The following is an 18,360-nucleotide window of genomic DNA, read 5'->3' as shown; positions in this document are numbered from 1 at the left end:
CAATAACCAGAAATGGGATACAGCAACTCATTAGGGAAATCAATTGGCAAAATAATCTTGGATAGCATTACATCGTTGGGACTCAAAATTTGGAATGACTCTGCATCAGTTTGAAGAGGCATTTCCATTTTCTGTGAAGGGTTGTTTCTTTTTTGTGTGTGTTCTCCTCCATGCCTAATTAGTCTGGTCAAGTAATAACATTGGCAAATGGAATGAATCCACACCAATGTAATAACTTTTGGGGTCAGAGGCACTGAGCTGCCTTGGGAGGGAGGTGAGCCCACCCACCTTGATCCCTCATTAGGCAGATACTGGTTGTTTTAAGACCTGTGGCTCTTAAATTATAAAAACGAAAAGGAGTCCTTGCTTCTGCCCCAAATTTCATAATGGGCTATAGAAGAAGGATCTCCCTGCAGCCTGGCTGTGAATTGGCTACTCTGAGATGAGATAATGTTTTCATCCTGGGACCACTATGGTAAGTGAAAGTGTAAAAGAGTCAGAAACAGAAGGCCAAGGCAGATATCCAAAGCAGAGCTAGGGGAAACATCTTTGTAAACAACTGTCTTACTTTTGCTGTTGGCACACTCACCAGGGCTTTTGTGGAATGTGTCATCCCAGTCCTTCCTCCAAGGGATATAGAAATTGCAATCCCTGGACCTGGCCAGTCAAAATTTAGTTAAAGTAAGTAAAGGCAAGTAAGTTTATTTTCCTGCATCTACCAGGATTCAAAAAGAGACTGCTACCCTAATGAAGGGGTGTCTCAAATCATTAAACATTTCCTGGGTCCTATTCATGGCTAATTCCAATCTGAATACCACCCAGAGAAGTATCCTATCTGGATATGAACCAGGCCAAACTCCTGCAGAAAGTAAGGGCAGAGAGGATTCTGAGCAAATAGATTAGGGTATCCCAGAAGAAAAGTCAGCACAGTGTCAGCACCACAATAATGATTGGGACAATTTATCTTCAGTTGTGCCAGTAATCATTCATAAAATGATAAAGTTAATTAAAAATGGGAGGGAGTAGGAGAAAGGGTAGTTCAGTGGTAGAATTCTCGCCTGCCATGCAGGAGACTTGGATTCGATTCCCAGTCTATGTACTTCCCCCAAAAACAAACATATAAAAGCAAACCAAAAAAAAATTCAACAAATGGTGCTGCAATAACAGGATACTCACATGGAAAAATAATGAAATGTGACCCTGCCATACAGCATACAAAAAAAAAAAAAAATGGGAGAAGCAGGAAAGAGAGATCAGATATCTCTTATAAAAGGAAACCCATCTTTTTTCTCATCTGAGATTCAGTCTCTCTTTAAGGACCTTGCCCAGGAACCAAATGAAAATGTAGCGGCCTGACTATCTGAAATGTACTTCACAGGGAATGGGCTCCACCTAATAGGTTTCTATCACTTGGGATGGTGAAACTTTTACAGGATCCTGCATAATTGGCATGGAAAGTGAGCATGACCCATAAAGGGGACTTGGACCCTGGTCCACATATACCTTTTTTGATATGGATTTTTATGGCTTAGCAGTTTGACCACCCTATGTTAGGCCTCATAATATCCCAGGCAGCCTGTCAGCAGAAAATTTTAGCTGATGCTTGAGATGTTGGAGTGGGCTTATCAGGTCACAGACAGTATGGGGCGTGAAGACTTAAGCCCAGAGGAAACTAGAGTAAGCCCTGAATCTCCAAAACTGTTCCTTAGAGTTCTTAACAAATAGAAATCTTCCTTCCTGGCAATAATGGCCAAAGCTAAAACAAGTAAAGAGGCCATAGGCCCTGGATTTAATAGACACTCATGAAAAACAAACTCAGATTAAAGTGTTGCCTGTTAACTCTACAAACAATGCCTGTGTTAATTTGAAGCTGTTTTGTATCCCAGAAAAGTCCACAGTTCTTTTAATCCATTCTTGTGGGTGCAGACATGTTATAGGTGGGACTTTTTGGTTAGGTTCTTTCAATTGAGATGTGACCCACCCCATTCAATGTGGGTCTTAATTCTTTTATGGGAGGATAAAAGACAGAAAAAGTCCAGAATCATAGAGAGAAAAAGTCTCTGGAGGAGCTGAGAGAGGAAGCCACTGAAACCAAAATCTGAAAGCAATGAAACCTAGATGAGGACCAGCAGACACTAGCCATGTGCCTCCCATGTGACAAAGGTGTCCTAGATGCCAGTGGTCTTTCTTCAGAGAAGGTATCATCCTGTTAATGCCTTAATTGGGACATTTTCATGACCTTAGAAATGTAAATTTGTAAGCTAATAAATCCCCATTATAAAAGCCAATCCATTTCTGGTTTATGGTATTCCAGTGCTTTAGCAAACTGAAAGAATGCCCTACCCAATCTAAGCCAAAATTACTATCAGGAGCAAGGTTTCCCCCTCCTAGGCCAAAAACCCCACTTACACTTGGTGGTTTCTGGAAACAAGCCTGAAGCCTCTTTAAGCAGACAATCACCCACTTACAACATTAATTGTAATTTAGGCTCCAAAAAATAAATAACACTAGCTGGCTCTAGTAGACATAGATGCCCAGATGTCTCTAATTGCAGGTAGTACTTATTCCTTAAAGGGACCCATCAGGAGGTTTCTGGCTTGGAAAGGGGATTAATGAAAGAGGTGATAACTGTTAAAAATTGGTCCAGTTTTGCTAAAAGGTGCTTTTGTTCTGTTTGTCTCCCCCGAGTATTCCTTTTCTCATTATTGGAGTGAATCTTCTTAGCAACAGAATGATCCTAAGGATTTTACTTCCTGGCAGGAACCAGTTAATCTTTCCTTACCCATGTGAGAGGTAAATAAACCACAGTACCTGCTGAGATAAGGCACTGAAGGCCTATCTGTCTTAGGTGACATAGTTAAAGAAGAAGTTCTGATTTCTATTATCTCATCTTTCAACTCACTGGTATGGCCTGTGCTCAAAGTCACTACTAATGAATGGAGGCTAACTATAGACTACAGAGCATAAAATAAGTCTGTTGACTTTATTGGAGCACGTCTACCAGATATCATTGCCTTAGTGAATGACATTGAAAACAATATGGGTAAAGGGTTTAGAGTTAAAATTTGGCTGACATATTCTATTCAGTTAAAATTTCACAGAAGAGTCAACCACAATTTGCTTTCATCTTTGACGGCCAATAGTACACATTTTCCTGGTTGCCTATAGAGTGCTTAAACAATCCTGTGATTGCTTGTGTACTTTGAAGACGGGACCTAGATGTCTATTCCACATTTCCACCAGAAACTCAGCTTCAGCATCATATCAATGACATCCTCCACACTGGACCTGACAAAGACTCTGTCTCACAGATGATCACAACCATGAGTAAATACCTCATTGAGAGGGGATCGGTAATTACTCTGCATGTGGTACAAAGATACTCCTAGTCTGTTAAATGTAGGGGGTACATTTGGAACTCAGAAGGGTGAACAATTTCCAGCCTGGTAAAAGACAAGGTCTTAGGGCTGCAACTGCCCACATCAATGGTGGCAATACACATTTGGTAGGAATGTTTGGATTCTGGGGCCACCACATTCCTCACCCCCAATATTTTTGGCTCCTATCTATCAAGTCACCCATAACTCTTCCACTTTTAATGGGAGACTTGAACAACAATGGGCACTAGATGATATAAATCAGTCTATCACTTTGGCCTTCCCATTTGTACCCCAGGGGAAGGATTTTCAAATAGTTTCCACCATCCCAAAATTGCTTTCTGAAGCCTCTAGGCCAATGAACAGGTACATGACTACCTACGGGCTATTGATTTAAGCAACTTCAAGACTTGGTGGAAAGATACTTGCCATGGGAGAGGCAACTCCTGGCAGAAAACTGGGCATTTATCAAAGCTGAAGCCCTTACTGGGGCAGAAGCTATAACCCTATGAACTGAAATGCCTATTATATACTGGATAATGGGAAAAGATGCCTATAAAATTGCAATAGCAACACTAGGGAAATGCAAATGAAAACCACAATGAGATACCGCCTCATACCCACCAGAATGGCTATTATTTTAAACTGGAAAATAACAAGTGTTGGTGAGAAGGTAGTGTAATGGTCAGGTTCATGTGTCAACTTGGCCAAGTGGTGGTACCTGTTTGGTTGGGCAAGTGCTGGCCTGTCTGTTGTGATGAGGACATTTCATAGAATTAAATCATAATCATGTCAGCTGCATCCACAGCTGATTCCATTTGAAATCAGCCAAAGGGAGTGTCTTATGCAATGAGTGATGCTCAATCTAATCACCGAAAGCCTTATAAGGAGGATTCAGAAGAGACAGGCTCTCTTCCTGCTTAGGCTGCTGAGCCTCTCCTGTGGAGTTCGTCCAGACCCTCCATTGGAATCATCAGCTTCACAGTGCGCCCTGCAGATTTTGGACTCTGTGTTCCCATGGTTATGTGAGACACTTTTATAAATTTTATATTTGTGTTTCCTGTTGATTCTGTTTCTCTAGAGAATTCTGACTAATACAACTTGGTACCAGGAGAGGAGTGGTTCTTAAGAAACGGAATCTTAAAAATGGGTTTTTATGAATGGTTTAATGCTCTGACTGGACTCAAAGGCACTAAGGACTCTGAATCCCATAATCAGAAATGACACTCCCAATCCATGGAGTGAGTTGGCAAAAGAGATAGTCAAAATATCACCATTCAATTCTACCAATGCTTCACTTGTATGAAGCCAGGCTTTGGGAGATAATGTTTTTGACACCTTTATGGAGTTTTGTGGAAATAAGAGGTATAGAGATGTTGGCTCGTTGTTGTTAGATACAGTAGATACATTAAAGAGTGAAAGGAATGGGCTTAAGGCTTCAAACGAGAAGCTTAAGCACCATCTGACAGATGTAGAAGTTTCTATGAGTGTCCTGAAGGAAAATATTGTTTCCTGTAGCTGTAGACTTGAGATCTCTGAAAGCCAAATGCAGAATTTTATTGTTAGAGTAGCAACTTTACAACGTAAACTGAAATCTCAATGTTGCATGGTATCTGTCATTAAAGTGAGGCCATTGATTGGGAAGGAGTGGGACACTGAAAAATGGGATGGTGACATATGGGTTGATAATGATGTCAGGGGTGAGGTTGAAACCCTAGGTCATGCTGAGTCTTCTCTAGATAACCCTGTAATAGTCTGCCCTGAGGACATGGCCACCCCACCTCCAGCCTGCCTTGAGGAGTTGGCCACCCAACCTCCTCCTGAAGGGATTAGCTTTATAGTGATTAATCCTGTTTCACCAGATGAAACTGCAAATGAAGGCCCTGAAACAAATGGCTTAGAAGATATTTCTAATTCTTTTCATGACCCACCCCCACCACTCCTCATCTCTTCCAGACCTATAACTATACTAAAGTCCAACAGACCCCTAAAGGGGAGGTACAAAGTATCACACATGAGGAGGTACATTATACTCCAAAAGAACTGAGTTAGTTTTCCAATTTATATAGAGAGAAATCAGGGGACGATGTGTGGCAATGGATTTTTAGCGTGTGGGATAATGGTGGGAGGAATATAAGGCTGGATCAGGCTGAATTTATTGATATGGGCCCACTAGGCAGAGAGTCTGCATTCAATATTATAGCTTGAGGGGTTAGAAAAAGCATTAACACTTTGGGTGGTTGGTTGAAACATGGATCAAAAGGTGGCCGACATTACCAGAGGTTGAAATGCCAGAACTGCCCTGGTATAATGTAGATGAGGGGATCCAGAGGCTTAGAGAGATTGGAATGTTAGAGTGGATTTATCATGCAAAGCCTGCTCTTACACCCCAGGAATGTCCTGAGGATGCACCTTTTACCAGAGCAATGGGAAATAAATTTGTGAGACCAGCGCCATCATCCCTGAAGAGCTCTGTAGTTGCACTTCTCTGTAGGTCAGATATTACTATACGAACTGCTGTCACTGAGCTGGACTCCATAAACACAACGGGGATGACTGGATCCCTAGTTGGCAGAAGCCAGATGGTAGCACTTAATCACCAAAAACAGGGTAGACGTGGCTATTATAATAAACAGCAAACTCAAAGTAGGAGTAAAAATAATATGACTTGCAGAGATTTGTGGCATTGGCTAGTAAATCATGGGGTATCTAGAAATACAATAAATGGGCAGTCTACTAAAGTCTTGTTTGAGCTATATAAGCAAAAGAGCTCTAGGTCAAGTGAACAGAAGTTTAACCTGAATTACAAAAACACAGAGTTATGGCCCCTTAATCAATTTCCAGACTTGAGAGTTCATAGACCCAGAGCTCCTTGAACGAAGGGGAGGCCAGGTCCCTTTGGGGGAGAACCCTGTTATACTGCCATAAATTTATACTGTTTATCTTCATCCAAGGCCCAAGGAGACCGATGGCCTTTCACCAGGGTAACTGTGCATTGGGGAAAAGGAAATGATCAGATATTTCAAGGATTATTAGATACTGGCTCAGAAGTGACACTAATTCCAGGGGACCCAAAAGGTGATTCTGGTCCACCAGTCAGAGTGGGAGATTATGGAGGCCAGGTGATCAATGGAGTTTAGCTCAGGTCCATCTCAAAGTGGGTCCGGTGGGCCCCTGGACCCATTCTGCAGTTCTTTGCCCAGTTCCAGAATGTATAATTGGAATAGACATACTGAGCAACTGGCAAAATCCCCACATTGGCTCTCTAACTCATGCAATGAGGGCTATTATGGTGGAAAAGTTCAATTGGAATCCACTAGAACTGCCCCTACCTAGCAAAATAGTAAATCAGAAGCAATACTGGATTCCTGGAGGGATTGCAGAGATTACTGCCACTCTTAAGGACTTGAAGGATGCAGGGGTGGTGATTCCCACCATATCCCCATTCAACTCTCCTATTTGGCCTGTGCAGAAAACGGATGGGTCTTGCAGGATGACAGTGGATTATCATAAGCTCAACCAGATGGTAACTCCAGTTGCAGCTACTGTTCCAGATATGGTATCATTTCTTGAGCAAATCAATTCATCCCCTGGTACCTGGTACGCAGCTATTGAACTGGCAAATGCTTTTTTCTCAATAGCTGTTAGTAAGGACAACCAGAAACAGTTTGTTTTCAGCTGGCAAGATCAGCAATATACTTTCACTCTCCCATCTCAGGGGTATATCAACATTCCAGCCCTAAGTAATAACCTTGTCCGTAGGGAACTTAATTGTTTCTTCCTCCAATAAGACATCACACCGGTCCATTATATTGATGATATGTTTCCTGTACCTAGTGAGCAAAAAGTAGCTCTAAACTTACTGGTAAGGCATTTGTGTGTCAGAGGATGGGAGATAAATCCAATAAAACTACAGGGGTCTTCCACCTCAGTGAAATTCTAGGTGTCCAGTGGTGTGGGGCATGTCAAGATATCCCTTCTAAGGTGAAGGAGAAGTTGGTGCACCTGGTCCCTCCTATGACCAAAAAAGAGGCACAATGCCTAGTGGGTCCCTTTGGATTTTGGCGACAACATAGCCCTCATTTTGGTGTGCTACTCTGGCCCATTTATTGAGTGACCAGAAAAGCTGCTAATTTTGAGTGGGGACATGAACAAGAGGAGGCTCTGTGACAGGTTCAGGCTGCTGTACAAGCTGCTCTGCCACTTGGGCCGTGTGATCCAGCAGATCCAATGGTGCTGGAAGTGTCAGTGGCAAATAGAGATGCTGTTTGGAGATTTTGCCAGGCCCCTATAGGAGAATGACAACACAGACCCTTAGGATTTTGGAGCAAAGCCTTACCATCTGGTGCAGATAACTACTCTCATTTTGAGAAACAGTTTTTGGCTTGCTGCTGGGCCTTAGTAGAGACTGAACGCCTGACCATGGGCCACCAAGTTACCATGAGACCTGAGTTGCCTATCATGAGCTGGGTGTTGTCTGATCCACCATGTCATAAAGTTGGGTGTGTGCAGCAGCACTCTATTATAAAATGGAAATGGTATATACGAGATAGGGCTGGAGCAGGTCCTGAAGGAACAAGTAATTTACATGAGGAAGTGGCCCAAATACTCCTGCCACATTACCTTCTCTTTCCCAGACCAGAGTTATGGCCTCTTGGGAAGTTCCTTAAAGTGAATTGACTGAGGAAGAGAAAACCTGGGCCTGGTTTACAAATGGTTCAGCATGATATGCAGGTACCACCTGAAAGTGGACAGTTGCAGCACTACAACCCCTTTCTGGGGTGTCCTTGAAGGACAGTAGTGAGGGAAATCCTCCCAGTGGGCAGAACTTCGAGCAGTGCACCTGATTGTTCATTTTGCTTGGAAGGAAAACTGGCCAGAGGGGTGTTTGTATACTGAATCATGGGATGTTGCTAATAGTTTGGCTGGATGGTCAAGGACTTAGAAAGAACATAATTGGAAAACTGGTGACAAAGAGGACTGGAGAAGAGGTCTGTGGCTAGACCTTTCTGAGTAAGCTAAAAATATGAACATATTTGTGTCCCACGTGAATGCGCACCAGAAGGTGACTTCAGCAGAAGAAGATTTTAATAATCAAGTGGATAAGATGACCCATTCTGTGGATACCAGTAAGCCTCTTTCCCCAGCAACTCCTGTCATTGCCCAATGGGCTCATGAACAAAGTGGTCATGGTGGTAGGGATGGAGGTTTTACATGGGCTCAGCAACATGGACTTCCACGCACCAAGGCTGACCTGGCTACAGCCACTGCTGAGTGCCCAATCTGCTCACAGCAAAGACCCACACTCAGCCCCAGATATGGCACAATTTCCTGAGATGATCAGCTGGCTACTTGGTGGCAGATTGATTACACTGGACCACTCCCTTCATGGAAAGGGCAGTGATTTGTTCTAATTGGAGTAGACACATACTCTGGATATGGGATTGCTTTCATTGCATGCAATGCTTCTACCAAAACTACCATCCATGGGCTTACAGAATGCCTTATCCATCATCATAGTATTCCAACACAGCATTGCTTCTGATCAGGTAACACATTTCACAGCAAATGAAGTGTGGGAATGGGCACATGCTCATGGAATTCTCTGGTCTTACCATGTTCCCCATCATCCAGAAGCAGCTGGATTGATAGAATGGTGGAATGGCCTTTTGAAAATTCAATTATGGTGCCAACTAGGTGGCAATACCTTGAAGGGCTGGGGTAATGTTCTCCAGGAAGCTGTGTATGCTCTGAATCAGAGTCTGCTGTATGGTGCTGTTTCTCCCATAGCCAGGATCCATGTGTCCAGGAACCAAGGGGTGAAAATGGGAGAGGCACCACTCACTATTACCCCTAGCAATCTGCTAAGAAAATTTTTGCTTCCTGTCCCTGTGACCCTGAGCTCTGCTGGTCTATGGGTTTTAGTTCTGAAAGGGGGAGTGTTTCCACTAAGAGAAACAACAATGATTCCATTGAACAGGAATCTAAATCTGCCACCTGGTCACTTTGGGCTACTCATGCTCCTGGATCAACAAGTCAAGAGAGGGATTACATTACTGGCTGGGGTGATTGACCCTGATTATCAGGCGGAAATAGGACTGCAGCTACACAATGGAGGTTAAGAAGAGTTTTGAATATATGGGATCCCCTAGGGCATCTTTTAGTACTACCATGCCCTGTGATTAAAATCAATGGAAAACTGTAACAACCCAATTCAGGCAGGACTACCAATGGCTCTGAAGCTTCAGGAATGAAGGTTTGGGTCACTCCACCAGGCAAAGAACCACGGCCAGCTGAAGTGCTTGCTGAGGGTAAAGGGAACATGGAATGGGTTGTGGTAGAAGGTAGTGCTAAATAAGAACTACACCATGTGATCAGTTACAGAAATGAGGATTGTAATGCTATTTTGCTCATGTTATACTATTTAAGTTCTAAGTTATCAAGTTTGAGAATGAATATTACCCAAGGACTTGCACCCTATTCTGGAGAGATTTAATGTGCTTCTGGTTACATGCAGGACAGTTGAGTATTGTTAGGTGAAAGAAAAAAAAGTGTGTTTATTGTTTTTTATTTAGAAATTAGATATGGTTTAAGGTGATATGTATAGCTGCCAAATTGACAAGGATAGACTGTCACGGTCAGGTTCATGCATCAACTTGGCCAAGTGGTGGTACCTCTTTATTTGGGCAACTGTTGGCTGGTCTGTTGAGATGAGGACATTTCATAGAATTAAATCATGATCATTTCAGCATCCACAGCTGATTCCATTTGTAAATCAGCCAAGGGGAGTGTCTTCTGCAATGAGTGATGCTCAATCTAATTACTGGAAGCCTTTTAAGGAGGATTCAGAAGAGACAGCCTATCTTCATACTTTGGCCAGTGAGCCTCTAGTGTGGAGTTCATCCAGACCCTCCATTTGAATCGTTGGCTTCACAGCCTGCCCTGCGGATTGGACTCTGCGTTCCCATGGTGAAATGAGACATTTTTATAAATTTTATATTTGCAAGTATTTCCTGTTGATTCTGTTTCTCTACGGAACCCTAACTAATACAGGTAGAGAAATAGGTTTCTCAAAAAATTAAATATAGAACTGCCACATGACCCAGAAAACCCACCTTTAGGTATATGCCCCAAAGAATTTAAAGCAGGGACTCGAGCAGATCTTTTTTGTACATTAATTTTATGGTAGCATTTTCCATGATAGCCAGAAGGTGGAAGTAACTCAAAGTCCATCAAGAGATGAATGAATAAATAAAATGTGATATATACTGTATTAGTTAGGGTTCTCTAGAGAAACAGAATCAACAGGGAACACTTGCAAATATAAAATTTATAAAAGTGTCTCACGTGACTGCAGGAACGCAGAGTCCAAAATCCACAGGGCAAGCTGTGAAGCCGATGACTCTGATGGAGGGTCTGGATGAACTCTGCAGGAGAGGATCTCCAGCCAAAGCAGGAATGGGGCCTGTCTCCTCTGAGTCCTCCTTAAAAGGCTTCCCGTGATTAGATTTAGCATCACTAATTGTAGAAGACACTCCCCTTTGGCTGATTACAAATGGAATCAGCTGTGGATGCAGCTGACGTGATCATGACCTAATCCTATGAAATGTCCTCATTGCAACAGACAGGCCAGTACTTGCCCAATCAGATAAACAGCTACCACAACTTGGCCAAGTTGACACATGTCCCTAACCATGACAGTCCACCCCTTGTCAACTTGGCACATATATATATATATATATATATATATATATATATATATATATATATGTATATCACCTTAAACCATACTTAATTTCCAAATGAAAACAAATAAGCACACATTTTTTTTTACCTGACAATAGTAAACTGTCCTGCATATAACTGGAAACAGATTAAATCTCTCCAGAATAGGGTGCAAATCCTTAGACAACATTCATTCTTAAACTTGATATCTTACAACTTAAACAGTATAACATGAACAAAACAGCATTACAGTCCTCATTTCTGTAACTGATCACATGGTCGAAGTTCATATTTATCACTGCCTTCTTCCACTACCCATTCCATGTTCCCTTTCCCCTCAGCAAGCACTTCAGCTGGCCATGGTTCTTTTCCTGGTGGGGTGACCCAAACCTTCATTCCTGAAGTTTCAGAGCCATTAGTAGTCCTGCCTGGATTGTGTTTTTGCAGTTTTCCATTGATTTTAATCACAGGGCATGGTAGTACTAATAGACGCCCCAGGGGATCTCCTATATTCCAAGAAAACTCTTCTTTACCTCCATTATGTAGTTGCAGTCCTATTTCTTTCTGATAGTCAGGGTCAATTACCCCAGACAATAATGTAATCCCCTTCTTGGCTTGTTGCTCCAGAGGCATAAGTAGCCCAAAGTGACCAGGTGGCAATTTTAACTCCCAGTTCAGTGGTATCATTGTTGTTTCTCCTGGAGGAAGCACACCCCGTTTTGGAACTAAAACCTGTAGACCAGCAGAACTCAGGGTAGCAGGGACAGGAAGCAAAAATTTTCCTAGTGGATCACTAGGGGTAATAGTGAGTGGTACCACACCCATTTCCACCCCTTGGTTCTTGGACACATGGATCCTGGCTATGGGAGAAACAGCACCATACAGCTGATGCTGATTCAGAGCATACACAGCTTATTGGAGAACATTACACCAGCCTTTCAAGTTTTTGCCACCTAGTTGACACCGTAATTGAGTTTTCAAAAGGCCATTCCACCGTTCTATCAATCCAGCTGCTTCTGGATGATGGGGAACATGGTAAGACCAGAGAATTACATGAGCATGCGCCCATTTCCGCACTTATTTGCTGTGAAGTCCGTTCCTTGATCCGAAGCAATGCTATGTGGAATACCATGATGACGGATAAGGCATTCTGTAAGCCCACGAATGGTAGTTTTGGCAGAAGCATTGCGTGCAATGAAAGCAAACCCATATCCAGAGTATGTGTCTATTCCAGTTAGAACAAATCACTGCCCCTTCCATGAAGGGAGTGGTTCAATGTAATCAACCTGCCACCATGTAGCTGGCTGGTCACCTCAGGAATGGTGCCATATCGGGGGCTGAGTGTGGGTCTTTGCTGTGGGCAGATTGGGCACTCAGCAGTGGCTGTAGCCAGGTCAGCCTTGGTGAGTGGAAGTCCATGTTGCTGAGCCCATGCATAACCTCCATCCCTACCACCATGACCACTTTGTTCATGAGCCCATTGGGCAATGACAGGAGTTGCTGGGGAAAGAGGGTGACTGGTATCCACAGAACGGGTCATCTTATCCACTTGATTATTAAAATCTTCCTCTGCTGAAGTCACCCTCTGGTGTGCATTCACATGGGACACAAATATCTTCATGTTTTTAGCCCACTCAGAAAGGTCTATCCACATATTTCTTCCCCAGACCTCTTTGTCACCAATTTTCCAATTATGGTCTTTCCAAGTCCCTGACCATCCAGCCAAACCATTAGCAACAGCCCATGAGTCAGTATACAAACGCACCTCTGGCCAGTTTTCCTTCCAAGCAAAATGAACAACCAGGTGCCTTGCTCAAAGTTCTGCCCACTGGGAGGATTTCCCTTCACCACTGTCCTGCAAGGACACCCCAGAAAGGGGTTGCAATGCTGCAGCTGTCCACTTTTGGGTGGTACCTGCATATCGTGCTGAACCATCTGTAAACCAGGCCCGAGTTTTCTCTTCCTCAGTCAATTCACAGTAAGGAACTCCCCAAGAGGCCATAGCTCTGGTCTGGGAAAGAGAAGGTAATGTAGCAGGAGTGGAAACCATGGACATTTGTGCCACTTCTTCATGTAACTTACTTGTGCCTTCAGGCCCTGCTCTGGCTCTATCTCATATATACCATTTCCATTTTACAATAGAGTGCTGCTGTGCATGCCCAACTTTGTGGCTTGGTGGGTCAGACAACACCCAACTCATGATAGGCAACTCAGGTCTCATGTTAACTTGGTGGCCCATGGTTAAGTGTTCAGTCTCTACTAAGGCCCAGTAGCAGGCCAAAAGCTGTTTCTCAAAAGGAGAGTAGTTATCTGCAGCAGATGGTAAGGCTTTGCTTCAAAATCCCAAGGGTCTGTGTTGTGATTCTCCTCTAGGGGCCTGCCAAAGGCTCCAGACAGCATCTCTATTTGCCACTGACACTTCCAGCACCATTGGATCTGCTGGATCACATGGCCCAAGTGGCAGAGAAGCTTGTATAGCAGCCTGAACCTGTCGAAGAGCCTCCTCTTGTTCAGGTCCCCACTTAAAATTAGCAGCTTTTCTGGTCACTCGATTAATGGGCCGGAGTAGCACACCCAAATGAGGAATATGTTGTCGCCAAAATCCAAAAAGACCAACTAGGCATTGTGCCTCTTTTTTGGTTGTGGGAGGGGCCAGATGCAGCAACTTATCCTTCACCTTAGAAGGGATATCTCGACATGCCCCACACCACTGGACACTTAAAAATTATACTGAGGTGGAAGGCCCCTGTATTTTTGTTGGATTTATCTCCCATCCTCTGACACACAAATGCCTTACCAGTAAAACTAGAGTATTGCTACTTCTTGCTCACTAGGTCCAATCAACATGATATCATCAATATACAGGACCAGCGTGATGTCTTGTGGGAGGCAGAAACGATCAAGTTCTCTGCAAACAAGATTATGACATAGGGCTGGAGAGTTTATATACCCCTGAGGTAGGACAGTGAAAGTATATTGCTGACCTTGCTAGCTGAAAGCAAACTGTTTCTGGTGATCCTTACTAATAGCTATTGAGAAAAAAGCATTTGCCAGATCAATAGCTGCATACCAGGTACCAGGGGATGTATTGATTTGCTCAAGCAATGATACTACATCTGGAACAGCAGCTGCAATTGGAGTTACCACCTTGTTGAGCTTATGAAAATCCACTGTCATTCTCCAAGACCCATCTGTTTTCTGCACAGGTCAAATAGGGGAGTTGAACGGGGATGTGGTGGGAAGCACCACCCCTGCATCTTTCAAGTCCTTAAGAGTGGCAGTAATCTCTGCAATCCCTCCAGGAATAAGGTATTGTTTCTGATTTACCATTTTGCTTGTTAGGGGCAGTTCTAGTGGCTTCCACTTGGCCTTTCCCACCATAATAGCCCTCACTGCACGAATTGGAGAGCCAACATGGGGATTCTGCCAGTTGCTCAGTATGTGTATGCCAATTATACATTCCGGAACTGGGGAAATAACTACAGGATGGGTCCAGGGGCCTACTGGACCCACTGTGAGATGAACCTGAGCTAAAACTCCATTGATCACCTGGCCTCCATAAGCCCCCACTCAGACCGGTGGTCCAGAGTGATATGTTGGGTCCCCTGGAATTAATGTCACTTCTGAACCAGTATCTAATAATCTCCAAAATATCTGATCATTTCCTTTTCCCGAATGCACAGTTACCCTGGCAAAATGCCGTCGGTCTCCTTGGGGAAGACTTGGAGGAAGATTAGTAGTATAAATTTGTGGCAGTGTAACAGCTTTCTCCCTCAAAGGGACCTGGCCTCCCCTTCATTTATGGGGCTCTGGGTCTGTTAACTGTTTCAAGTCTGGAAACTGATTAAGGGGCTGTGACTTTGTGTTTTTGTAATTCACGTTAGACTTCTTTTCACTTGACCTACAGCTCTTTTGTTTATACAGCTCCAACAAGAATTTAGTAGACTGCCCTTCTATTGTATTTCCAGGTACCCCATGATTTACTAGCCAATGCCACTAATCTCTGCGTGTCACATAGTTTTGATGCCTCCTTTGAGTTTGCTGTCTATTATAATAGCCACGTCTACCCTGTCTTTGGTGATTAAGTGCTGTCACCTGGCTTCTGCCAACTCGGGATCCTGTCATCCCCATTGTGTTTAAGGATTCCAGCTCAGTGACAGCAGTTCCTACAGTAATATCTGACCTACAGAGAAGTGCAACCACAGAGCTCTTTAGGGATGGTGGTGCTGGTGTCACAAATTTATTTCTCACTGTTCTGGTAAAAGGTGCATCCTCAGGACATTCCTGGGGTGTAAGAGCAGGCTTTGCATGATAAATCCACTCTAACATTCCAATCTCTCTAAGCCTCTGGATCCCCTCATCTACATTATACCAGGGCAGTTCTGGCATTTCAACTTCAGTTAATGTTGGCCACCTTTTGATCCATGTTTCAACCAACCACCCAAACAAGCTGTTAACACCTTTTCTAACCACTTGAGCTATAACATTGAATGCAGAATCTCTGCTTAGTGGGCCCATATCAATAAATTCAGCCTGATCCAGCCTTATATTCCTCCCACCATTATCCCACATTCTTAAAATCCATTGCCACACATATTCCCCTGATTTCTGTCTATATCAATTGGAAAACTCACACAGTTCTTTTGGAGTATGACGTACCTCCTCATGTCTGATACTTTGTACCTCACCTTTAGGGGCCTGTTGAGACTTTAGTCTAGTTATAGGTCTGGAAGAAACGAGGGGTGGTGGGGGTGGGTCATGAAAAGAATTAGAAATATCTTCCAAGCCATTTGCTTCAGGGCCTTCATTTGCAATTTCATCTGGTGAAACAGGATTAATCACTCTAGGGCTAATCCCTGCAGGAGGAGGTTGGGTGGCCAATTCCTCAAGGCAGGCTGGAGGTGGGGTGGCTATGTCCTCAGGGCAGACTATTACAGGGTTATCTAGAGAAGACTCAGCATGGCCTAGGGTTTCAACCTCGCCCCCAACATCATTATCAATCCGTATGTCACCATCCCATTTTTCAGTGTCCCACTCCTTTCCAATCAATGCCCTCACTCTAACAGCAGACACCATGCAAGACTGAGATTTAGTTTGTGTTGTAAAGTTGCTACTCTAACAATAAGATTCTGAGTCTGATTTTCAGATATCTCAAGTCTATGGCTACAGGAAATAAGATTTTTCCTTCAGGATACTCATAGAAACTTCATCATCTTTCACATGGCACTTAAGCTTCTGATTTGAAGCCTTAAGTCCATCCCTTTCACCCCTTAATGTAGCCAGTGTATCTAACAACAACCAACCAACATCTCTATAACTCTTATTTCTACAAAAGTCTGTAAAGGTGTCAAAAACATTATCCCCCAGAGCCTGGCTTCGTACAAGCGAAGCATTAGGAGAATCAAATGATGATATTTTGACTATCTCCTTTGCCAACTCACTCCATGGCTTGGGAGTGTCATTCTGATTACGGGAATCAGAGTCCTTAGTGTCTCTGAGTCCAGTCAGAGTAGAAAACCATTCATAAAAACCCATTTTTAAGATTCTGTTTCTTAAGAACCACCCCCCTCTCGGTACCAAGATGTATTAGTTAGGGTTCTCTAGAGAAACAGAATCAACAGGGAACACTTGCAAATATAAAATTTATAAAAGTGTCTCACGTGACTGCAGGAACACAGAGTCCAAAATCCACAGGGCAAGCTGTGAAGCCAATGACTCCAATGGAGGGTCTGAATGAACTCCGCAGGAGAGGCTCACCAGCCGAAGCAGGAATGGGGCCTGTCTCCTCTGAGTCCTCCTTAAAAGGCTTCCCGTGATTAGATTTAGCATCACTAATTGTAGAAGACACTCTCCTTTGGCTGATTACAAATGGAATCAGCTGTTCATGCAGCTGATGTGATCATGACCTAATCCTATGAAACGTCCTCATTGCAACAGACAGGCCAGTACTTGCCCAATCAGATAAACAGCTACCATAACTTGGCCAAGCTGACACATGTCCCTAACCATGACATATACGTACAGAAGAATATTGGCCTTAAAAAGGAATGAAATTCTGAAACATGTCACCACATGGATAAGCCTTGATGATATCATGTTGAGTGAAGTAAGTCAGACACAAAGTGAGTTATTGTATGATTCCACTTACATGAAATAGCTAGAATATGCAGATACATAGAGACAGAAAGTAGAGTCCAGGTTACTAGGGGTGGGGTGGGCGAGGGGGAACAGGGAGTTAATGCACCATGAGTATAGGGTTTCTGTTTGAGGTTAAGGGAATGTTCTGGCAACATTATGAATATGATTAATTCTGCAATGATTAATCTTGTAAGTGGTTGATATGGGAACGTGTATGTGGTAGATATGCTTCTACAACTGAAAAAAAAGAGCAACTAAGGAGACAAGGACAATTAAATGCAATACGTGGCCCTGGACTGGATCCAATAATGGAAGAGAAAATGTCCAAAAGGACATTATGGGTATATATGAAAAAATGGATATAGACTATAAGCTTTATATTAATATTAAAGTTCTTGAACTTGATATATGTACTTGACATGGTTACATAAGGAAATACGCACAGAAGTTTTATGTGTTCAAGGAGTATGATGTATATAATTTACCATCAAATGTTTAGAAAATAGATAGATAGATGGTTAGACAGAATGATACAGCAAATGTGGCATTTTAAAATTGATGGATCTGGGTATCTTTATGTGTGGGGCTATGCTGGAGCTTTCTGTATGTGTTTGGTTTTATTTTTGCCACTGTAAGTTTGAAATTATTTCAAAATGAAAACTTTAAGGAAAAAAATTGAATCATCAACAGAGGGCTCCTTATTAGAATGGAAATGGTATTTTCAGGACGGAGCAAAATCTGGCCCAACCAGAGTGTCACAACAGCTACATATCTTGCTATTTTAGTTTGTAAGCTGATGGATTGCAATATACCAGAAATGAAATGGCTTTTAAAAATGGGAATTTAATATGCTACAAGTTTATAGTGCTAGGCCTATAAAAACGGCCAAACTAAGTCATCCATGAAAAGATACCTTTATTCAAGGAAGGTTGATGGGTCAGGAACACCTCTGCCAGCTGGATAGTCATGTGGCTGACATCTGCTGGTCCCTTGCTCCTGCGCTGCTTTGCTTTCAGCCTCTGTTCCTGTGGGGGTTCCTCACTTTGCTTCTCTGGAGCTGGGCTTCATCTCTTGGCTTCCCTTGTTCTCACCATGTTCTGGCTTGCTTACCATCTCATGG

General features: G+C 43.1%; 1 protein-coding gene across 1 annotated transcript in view; it reads right to left on the bottom strand.

Annotated features, from left to right (window-relative positions):
* The window catches only part of RBM41 (RNA binding motif protein 41), a 97,590-nt gene that overhangs the window by 2,263 nt on the left and 76,967 nt on the right, over positions 1 to 18,360 (bottom strand). Inside the window, exon 9 of the transcript XR_013169444.1 lies at positions 590 to 657. The gene's annotated coding sequence lies outside the window, so the exon portion shown is untranslated. The remainder of the gene's footprint in view (positions 1 to 589; positions 658 to 18,360) is intronic.

This window comes from Tamandua tetradactyla, chromosome X, assembly GCF_023851605.1.
Source record: "Tamandua tetradactyla isolate mTamTet1 chromosome X, mTamTet1.pri, whole genome shotgun sequence".
In the NCBI taxonomy this organism is placed as follows: domain Eukaryota; kingdom Metazoa; phylum Chordata; class Mammalia; order Pilosa; family Myrmecophagidae; genus Tamandua; species Tamandua tetradactyla.
Note: the sequence above shows the minus strand (reverse complement) of the source record. Positions and strands in the feature narration are given on the sequence as shown.